Source organism: Capsicum annuum, chromosome 4 (genome assembly GCF_002878395.1).
Source record: "Capsicum annuum cultivar UCD-10X-F1 chromosome 4, UCD10Xv1.1, whole genome shotgun sequence".
Taxonomy (NCBI): Eukaryota; Viridiplantae; Streptophyta; class Magnoliopsida; order Solanales; family Solanaceae; genus Capsicum; species Capsicum annuum.
In genome coordinates this window covers 176,653,690-176,664,677 of record NC_061114.1, presented here as the reverse complement: position 1 = coordinate 176,664,677, position 10,988 = coordinate 176,653,690, and positions in this window count along the sequence as shown.

Genomic DNA, 10,988 nt, shown 5'->3' with positions numbered 1-10,988 from the left:
TATAGAAGCTATATACACGTATATACATATCATTCAATATATACGTACTACTTTAAATAAAATTTACTACAATATATACACACACTATATATATAGTTATATACTAATTTATAAAACGTATACACATGTATACGTTAAATATATACATCTATAGAAGATATAGACACATATATACGTACCATTCAATATATATGTACTACTTTAAATAAAATATACTACAAGATATATATACTATAATATATACACACACTATATATATAGTTATACACTAATTTGTAAAACATATACACATGTATACGTTAAATATATACATCTATAGAAGATATATACACATATATACGTACCATTCAATATATACGTATTACTTTAAATAAAATATACTGCAATATATATACTACAATATATATACACACTAAATATATAGATATATACTAATTATAAAACATATACACATGTGTATATTAAATATATACGTCTATAGATGATATATACACATATATATGTACCTTTCAATATATGTACTACTTTAAATAAAACATATACTGCAATATATATATATATTTACTACAAATCTACAATATATACACATTAAATATATAGTTATATACTAATTTCTAAATCATATACACATGTATATGTTAAATATAGACTACTTTAGAAGATATATACATATATATACGTACCATTCAATATATACGTACTACTTTAAACAAAATATACTACAATATATATACTATAATATATACACACACTAAATATATAGTTATATACTAATTTATAAAACATATACACATACATACGTTAAATATATACTACTTTAGAAAATATACACAAATATATATGTACCATTCAATATATACGTGCTACTTTAAATAAAATATACTACAATATTTATACTACAATATATACACACACTAAATATATAGTTGTATACTAATTTATAAAATATATACACATGTATACGTTAAATATATACTACTTTAGAAAACATACACACATATATACGTACCATTCAATATATACGTACTACTTTAAAAAAAAAATATACTACACTATATACACACACTAAATATATAGTTATATACTAATTTATAAAACATATACACATGTATACGTTAAATATATACGTCTATAGAAGATATATGCACATATATACGTACCATTCAATATATGTACTACTTTAAATAAAACATATACTGCAATACATATATACTACAATATATACACAAACTAAATATATAGTTATATACTAATTTCTAAAACATATACACATATATACGTTAAATATATACTACTTTAGAAAATATACACACGTATATACGTACCATTCAATATATACATACACATATAAAATATATGTACTTCTTTAAATAAACAATATGCTACTTAATATAATAAATTAATAATACTTGATAATAAATTAGTCCGTTTGTTAATTTTTATTTTTTAAAATAAATTAACCGGCCCGATTAACCGGTGGGTCTGGACCAGGCCGAGTTAATCGGATTCAAAATAAAAAATAAATCGATCTGAGATTCGATATCGTACAGCCCATGAACTGATCAGGCCGGGTCAACCCGAATCGGATTAACTAGGTGGGCTGAATTGGGCTGATTGGACTGGATCAACCCGGCCCGTTTGACACCCATACTTGATATTGGCTGCTCATGCACTGCAAGTCTGCAACAGCATCTTTCGATTTAATAGATAGGGTCGGGGAGGTGGAGCTAGTAAAGAAACATTTCATTTTAATTTAATTTTGTTGAATAGTTTTATTGCGTAAATAAATTTTAGAAAGTCTTTTTAGTTTTATATAAGTTATTGAATCTTTGTGTAAAGAAAAAAAATTAGCAGGGTCACCTTTTTTTTTTAAAAAAATAAAATTAAAGATCTGATTTTATCTTTTCTCTCTCATCGTTTAATATCCTCTGTTTCCATCTAAAATAATTATTTGTTTTTCTCTCTCAACGTTTCTTCTGCCACCATAACTTCATTATAATGATTCGTTATAGGATTTTCAATTACACCATAAGTGGTGAATTTTACATGCTAAAGAAGAGTTTTTTTAACTATCTGAGCTTCACGTCTCTTGAATCAAAAGTTGTATTAACTACTTTATCATTCGCCAAAAGGTATAAAATTTGATAGTACAATCTTTTTCTGAAAGTGTTTGTTCTGCATCTTTCCTATGACGTTTAATGAAGCTTAGCTTCTAATAAACTCTCATTATCAACGATTAGATCTGTTATGCTAGTAAACAAGAAAAGAATCTAGAATTTGTTTGAAATATATGAGGACATACCGCTAAAAAGAAGAAACTTGTCGTAACCTTTGAAGCTTACTTAAAAAATTATTTTTTTATAAGGCCACAACCTTTGATGCTTACTTGAATCGATGAAGCATGTAGAAATATTCATAATCGTACTAAATTTGGAAAAGAAAATAATTTTGGTTGGAATCAAGTAGGATTCTACTTGCCATGAATATCTCTTTTTTGGTTATATTATTGATATTTTTGTTATAATTTTTAAAAATAGATTATTGTAGTTAAATATTACTAAAGTTATCCGATGATGTAAAAAACTGATACACTGACAATGCATAAAATTTAAACTCTTTTAGTAAAGTGATGTGCAAGGGTTCGAAAGTAACTTCAAGTCACATATTCATCCAAGGGTGATATTTTTTAATCTCCTGGTACGAAATTTCTAATTCCATCATTGGATAGGCAGCACATTTATTACACAAAATTATTCAGAATTTCTCCATGATTTCATGTAAAGATTCACTTCTACAGTGAATTTACCAGGATCTGCATGTGTGAAGTTTGTGCAAAGATTTAGAATTGAGAGACTCTTTCTTAGCTGAGACAAAATATATATATGGAGTAGAAAATGAATTTTCCTTCCTCTACCATATACTTCCTCCACTCCATATTAAGTGAATTATTGAGGTATGACGATCCCTTAAGGAAAAAAATAAAGAGCAACTTGTAGGTTATTTTTCACTATTACCCTTTTAATTACTCTTAAATTATTATTCTAGAAAATGTGAAGTACTTAAGAAACTCATTAAATAAAAAAACAAATATGTTAAAAAAAAAAAAAAAGTCTATATGAACTTTAAAAAATTCATTTATTTTGAACTATAAAAAAAAAATCTCAACATTCGCTTAATATACAGGCAACTATAATAATATATAATAGACAGATAACTATAATAATAATAAGCAAACTTGTTTAATAATAAACAAAATAAGATAAAAATAGTAAGCAGGAATAAACAATCGATAATAAATAAAAAGGGTTGATGAAATTTAAACAAGAAACAAGTAATTAAAGGCATATAAGCAGATATGAAAAATAAAGCAGAGTTAAAGCGGATGTGTTATGTATGGTATAAAATCTTACTCAGTACCCCCTCCTTCGTTATCCTTAATCCAGTGTAGTAGACAAGTTATAAAGATCAAAGTGCATTTTCTCCCAATAAAATAAATTATTTTTTGCATTTTTGATTTTTGATTGTTGATTTTTTTAAAAATTTATACCCTGTTCATCTCTTTCTCTTCAGTTTTCGATATTTTAGTAATATCTTATTTAATCACACCCCGGGACAATAACAACAGTCCTTTTTAAAATCTTCTTTGGACTTTTCAGATTCCTAGGAATTTACAGATTAATCCATCGTTACTGCTAAAAATACTGAGAGAACAACCATATAAGGGGTATATTTATAAATAATTTATCAATTTTATAAGATCGAAAAACTGACGGTAATCCGCACAGCTATCCAGATCTATAATATTAAAACATATGTATTAATAAGTAAATATGTACAAGTAATTTACTAATTTTATAAGATCGGAAAACTGGCGGTAATCCGCAGGGTTATTCAGTGTTTAGTTTTCTGATTGAGGGGTTGAATAAGTATCCTAAAGAATGGGGTGTGTAAAATTGAATCGATCAATAAAACGACTTGAAAAAAAAGTTACTATTAATTTATTTATTATTGAGTTATTGAATTAATAATTTTTAATGCTTTTATAAAATAATTTATTGAGTTATTGGTTTATAAATAACTTAAATACCAACCCTTTTAGAAGTAATTACACTCTCTCCCACTTTTTTAATTACTTTACTCTCTCTCCCTATTAATATACATAATATAGCCGATATATACATAGTATTCTCTGTATATGTTGGAATTTTTGTAATATGTTTAGGAAGTTGGGATTTTTTGTAATATTGAAAACATAAATTGTATATTTGTGTAATTTTTAGTTATTTTTTAATATTGAGTTATTGATTAAATAGATAAACCCAATAAGTCTATACTAAATTACTATTTTATCCCAAAATTTATGTTAGGGTGTTTTGATATGATAAAAAATATTTTCTAGAAAATATTTTTCAATTTTCTCTTGTTTGGTTACAAAAAAAAAATAAAAAAATATTTTCTAAAGTGTGATTTATTTTCCTTTATTTGAGGAAAAATGACTTTCCCAATAAGCCAAGAAAGTCATTTTTCAGATAAAGACAGCTTATACGCTTATACCCCCACCCCTCTTCTCTACCTCCAATAAAAATTGAATTCGCACCCACAAGCAGATTTCACCGTCGTCTCCAATTTTATGGCTTTCTCCTTGCTCTTTCTCTTCTCCTTACTACAAGAATTTCAAAGGTATATTTCATAACTAATTTCTTTTATGGTGCTTGGTCAATTGCTTGTTTGGGTTTCTGATTTGAGTTTAATTTTATTCAAAATTTGAAATTTGAATTTCTAATTTGAGTTTAATTTTGCTCAAAAATTAAAATTTGGGTTTAACTTATCTAGGAAAGTTGATAAGTTATTGTGAGTTAGTTAACTTATTGTTGTTCAATATGGATGTTTACGTTGAATGATCATTGATTTTGGTTGATTTTCTTGATTTAAAGATTAGTTCTTTTTGTGTATATATGTATAGGTTTGCTTTTGTTTTGCATGTTTTTTTATGAATAGGAATGGGGTAGGGAAGTGTGGATTACGAGTAAAGTTTTGATTTTTACTTTCTTTGGATTAATGGGTACTTGGTGCTAGTTTATAGGAAGAAAGGGTTTTGAAATCAGTGGGGTTTTAGACTTTGGTTCCCTTTCTTTTTTAGGTAAAAAAAACAACTTCGGCTCCATTGATTTACAATTGTGAATGTTGTTGGATAATTTGCTTTTCGAACCATCATCGAGAACAACCTTTATGTTTGTGAGGTAGGTGTAAGGTCCGTGTACGCTTCACCCCCGTGGCCCTACGTGTGGGATTACAATCCGTATGTTGTTGTTGTTGATGATGATGAAGCATCATAAATTATAGTAAATGTGGATATATATTATTTGTTGGATGATGGATTTTTCGATAAAAAGTTTCACAATCGAACTGTATGCAGTGGCATGCAGTTTATCGTTTTTGTTTAGTTGCATCGATCGGTTGATTTCTATTATTTTATTCGAAGAAAGATTATGTTTTTGTTGGTTGTTACAGAGCTTTGATGAATTCGAAGTTTGAATGCTCTATTATTAGGGAAAGGAGAGGCTCCCCTGCTTATTTGAGAACATTTGGGGTTAAGCCTCACTTTGCAGATAAAAAGTGTTGTTTGAATCAGTTTCATTACCTGATTTCTTACTAGGATGGAGGTTAAGTTGTTATTTTCTCCTTCCAAGAGATTGTATTTTTTTTTTTTTGAAAAAAAAAATTGATTTGGCATAATTTTAATCTAAGAAAGTTGATTTTTTAAAAATCAAGTAATAACTTTTATAAATAACATACGTAGTGTAATCCCACAAGTGGGTTTGGGGAGAGTACAATGTATGCATGCCTTACCTCTACATTTGCGGGATAGAGAAGCTATTTTCGATAGACCCTTGACTCAAAAGAGATGTAAATGACGCTGCAGTCATATGATTTGTGAACGACGCCCAATTTTCTATACAAACCTCGTTGGTCAGGTTATATGAGCATAGCTGTTTTACCATATTTTGGATTATATTTATGTGACTTAAAGGTCCCGAGTTTGAAATATGGAATCAATTCTTTCGTTTCTATTAGTTTCTAAAGCAGTTTTCATTGCTAGTGTGTGACAAGTATAAGTGTTATTTTTTTCTCTTAGGGGAGTTTCTGCAACTGGAAACCAAAGGCTTTTAGGAAAAAAAAATCCCGAGTTTGAAGTATGGAATCAATCTCTAATGCTTGATACCTAATTTTTTCTAATCTTTTGTATTGTAGGCACATCCCAATCATGATAAGTTCATCAAAAAAAAAATTGATATGTTTGATGAAATATCTCTTGTGTGTGGGATGATCAAGTTAGGGGAGATTGTGCTAAGTCATTTGAAGATATAGATTTTGATTGTTTTTCTGAGAAAGATAACGATAATGACATTAAAGGATGAGCAACGAAAAAAGATGCGCAAGTGACTGAAGCTTCTCAAGTCAAGGCAAGTCGCAAAAGAAAACGTTCCTTTGAGGTGCAAGATTTTGTAGGTGATATATCAATAAAATTTGGAGAAGTGACAATGGCAATTGGTAAGATGGTTGATAGTCGTCTAGATATGACAAAGTTGTACGAAGAAGTTATGACAATGGAAGGTTATAAGGATGAGTTCCTCGGTGATGCTTTTGATTATTTGGTGCAAAATGACACTTTAGATAAGGCATTCATGGTTAAAAATTAAAATCTTCGTAAGGTATGGTTGGAACGATTCAAGCAACAACAATAGTGACACATATGGGTTGGAAGAACTTAGCTTCATAGGATTTAGAAGCAATTATTATGCGCGCATTTTTGTTTTTGATAATGTATCGTGTATTGCTACCAAAGTTCTCTCTTTTATGGATTTGAGGGAATATTGATTAGGAGGCTTGAATTTTATAATTAGTAGTTGCTTAAATTTTAGTGTCTTGTAATATTTTGGTACACGATATTGATATTGTTTGCTATGCTCAAATTAGTTTCTACAAATTGTTGAGGTAACAATCTGTTAACAGTTTAGTAGTATTTTTCAAATAATATTCTTTTCATTCACCAACCAAACATTAAAAAAAAAATTCTGAAAAGTATTTTCTACTCACCAAACAAATACCATAAAATATTTTCTAAAAAATATTTTCTACTCACCAATCAAACATGAGAAAATAAGTTGAAAATCAACTTATTTTCCAGGAAAATATTTTCCATGAAAACCATTTTCCTTCATACCAAACACACCCTTAGTGTCTACACATTTTTCAAAAGCAATTTACTTTTCCATTACATTTATTCTTTCTCTACCTCTTTCGCTCTCTGCGACTAAGAGCTGAGATTGCAATATCGAGGGTCTGTGAAGGTGAGTGTCAGGTGACGACGAGGGTTTGCAAATTGTGAGTATGTTTGATGGGTTAGAAACCTACAGTTGTTGAGTTTGGGTTTGATAAATTTTTTAATCTCATTAATTTTTATTTTGTTGGAGAAATATTCAACCTTTATAGGCATTTTTCCGCCTATTGCATTTAACTCATATTAATATTAGATGACATAGTAAAATTATAATACTATCTAATTCTCTAATAGGAAGGCCTACAGTAAAGCTCCCTCAAATCACTTTTACCGTTTTTGAGTATCAAAGAAGAATGAAATGCAATCTATTGACTAAAAAAAATGTTCAAGTGTAAAATTGATAAATTTGTGACTCATAGGTTCATTTCTTGTAGCTCCATCTCTTCATTCCTCAAGGCTCAAGAATTATTTTCTTATCGGTTAAAGTAAAAATCAAATAATTACAGACCAAAAATTGAGAAATCAAAAACCACTGGTTTAGCGTATTTACGAATCGATTTAATAATTCATAAATTGAACCTAACTGCCTGTAATAATCTAATTTGTGAAACCTTTTTTTTTTGTATTATGATTATTTTGCCCTTCTTCGTAGTTGCTACATGTTGATTTTGAGGCGTGTGGTATAGTTGGCATGGTTCCGGATGCGATCAAAAATAATTTGGGTGAGTTTGTGAATTTTTGTAGGCTTTAAAGATCATATAGTTGACTTCAATCAATATTTATTGTTCGGAGTACTGGATGGTGATTTAGACAGTTTCATTAGGTCCAAAATATCAAATTGGGTTACTAGCGGGATTGGTTCGGGTTCGGAGCCTTTAGTTTGTGTTTCGATCCTTCGTTTGAAAAATTTCCTAAAGGGGAGTCTTGGGGGGGTAATTTGAAAAAAAAAAAACAATCTTTTTTTGAAAATACAATATTGCCATTGAGTCCAGAACATCAGAAATAGCTAGTCACATATATGATTTACTTCTGTCGGGTCCCGAACAAATTTTGAGGGTATGTTCAAAAAATTCAAAATCATACAAACTCAACATTTTTATTGATATCTGGTGCAAGCCAGATCCTTCTTTGCAAATGCGAAGAAGGATATTTTTCTTCATTGCGAATGCAAAGCGGGAGTTCTTGCTTGCAAAGGGTACTTAGGTCGGAGTCGGTTTGCCCTTCTTCACGAACATGACGAGGTTATCGCGAGCGCAAAGGCCTGAATCATCAGCCTTCGCGAAGTCAAAGCCTTGTCCATGAACGCGAAGGCTATTTTAGTGGTGTGGTTAGTGTTGTCCTCACGAACGTGAAGGATTGACCGCGTTCACGAGGTACTGTTCATATAATAGTATAAATATCTCATTTTCACAAATTTTTTTATTCTTGGATCTCCAAGCTTCGAAAAAGGCAATTTTTGAGAATTTCTTCATCATATTTCATGTGGGTAGCCTCTAAAATCATATCCCTATTTTCTAATTGTTTACTTTTTTGAAAACACCTTTTAATCATGAGTTTGAAATGAGATTTTGAGATTTTTATCGGTAAAACTTAAAAATATTTTTTCTTTGTTTGGGACCTTATTTTTAACTCACTTTCATATGAATTTTCAACTGTAGATTCCTTTAATCTTGGGGAATGTATTTCTAAAATAAAAATTTTATTTTATCACTTTTATTTTCAAACTTATTTTTAGAACCCGTTATGGACCCGACTCAAATATGGACAATGTGGGCATCACTAGCTTTCTTTTGACACATATGCTATTTTCAAATGTTGTAGTTGATTCTGAGGCTATTTGAAAGAAAAAAAGTCCTTATTAAAGCACTTTAGGCTTAGATTTCTATCACAACTCAAAATCTAAAGGTCATGATGGAACTCGTCGCGGCGAACCTTGACGAGTAAGTCTATCATCCAAACTGATACACAAAGAAAAAAAGACAGAAATACTCCAGGGTAAGGCTTCTAGAACAAAGCCGAACCATATAAGTGTAATAATGCGAAAAGAAACATAAACAATAATCTAGCCATAACTCCCAAAACCTGATGTCAACAATATAAGAACGTATCTAGTACAATCCGAATCAGAATGAAATACATAAGAGATCCAATAGATACTCTATCTCTGAAAATTAGTAGAGACATAATCTAATGATAGATAAGATAGTAAAAGACATCTAGACCCTTGAAAATCATCCACTATCTTCAAAGCTCCAACAATAGCCCGAGTCAAGCAACGTGGGACACACTCGAACCTAAATTTACACCATAAAGGTACAGTAGGAGTGAGTACAATCCATGGTATCATAGGCCGATCGAGCAAAGTAGAAAACAAGACATACAAAATACACACTAAGGACACGTCACCTACAATTAGAAACTGTCCCATAACGGTAGCTCATATCGCTTGCACTGGCAGTTCTAATACATACATCGCAATAACACAACCAGGTAGAACACAATTATACATTATATCACATACACTTAAAATCAATAAAGAGTATATATATACAAAATAGTCAAGTACAGTTAACGAAAGATAGAACAAATCAAGGTATGACAAGTCAACATGACAATTCAATCACAATATAAACACAATGAAATAAATGCAGTGTATAAGAAAATGATGATGATGAGCACGAGGAGAAGGAGGAGGATAATGCACGAGATAATCGTACAACCTTCGTATACACCCACAGATGCAAGCCTCTCAATGTGAGACTCATGGAGGGTTCGTCAACCCATATACTACCCCGTATACACCTACGGAGGAAAACCTCCCGACGTAGGACCCATGGAGGGCTCATCAGTCCGTATACATACAACCAACATTCATGACTCTTCTCTGGCATAACCTTTGGAGAAGGTCTATAAAATCCAATATCCGATACCAATTTCCATGCCTCTTCTCTGGCTCCTTCTTCGGAGAAGGCCTATAAAATTCGATGTTTCCAATATTTCTAGAATCTCCTGTATTTTCAGTGTTTTTGAGAGCACATACATAACATAAGACCTAGATCAAGTATACATACAACAACAAGAAACATATATATAAAGCATACAACAAATAAGTAAAAGCATGTATGTGACGTCATGAGGATGATGGTGCAATGTTCACAATCAATCAAAATATGTATTTCCATAACCAACCAATATACCAATTGCGTGAGCCAATTATCCATTCGTTATTTTCAACCATTCATAAATCCTCACATGATTCATATGCCAATAAAGTATGAATAATAAACAATACACCAATGGTACCACAATAGGCAATCCAATAGCACAATGCAATTATCATATATATTTTTGGCTATCAACATCACCTAGGACCTTGTGCAATTATCATATATATTTTAGGCTATCAACATCACCTAGGACCCCACACGATCACACATATCACATAATATCTCAAAACCAATAATTGATTAACATATGGGCCCACACACAGGCACAACACATTAAGATAGTCAATTTAATGATTAGTTCTCATCCTCTTAACATTTATTTTGTGTACAAATTAACTTCCCAGCCTAGTCTAAAATAGTTAATCATAACCTACCTCAATGCTGAAATCAGTCTATAATACTTCACACAAAAACCTTACTTCTCACGAACGATTCCAAAATCAACTAAAACCAAGAAATATAGAATCTATGCATCAAAA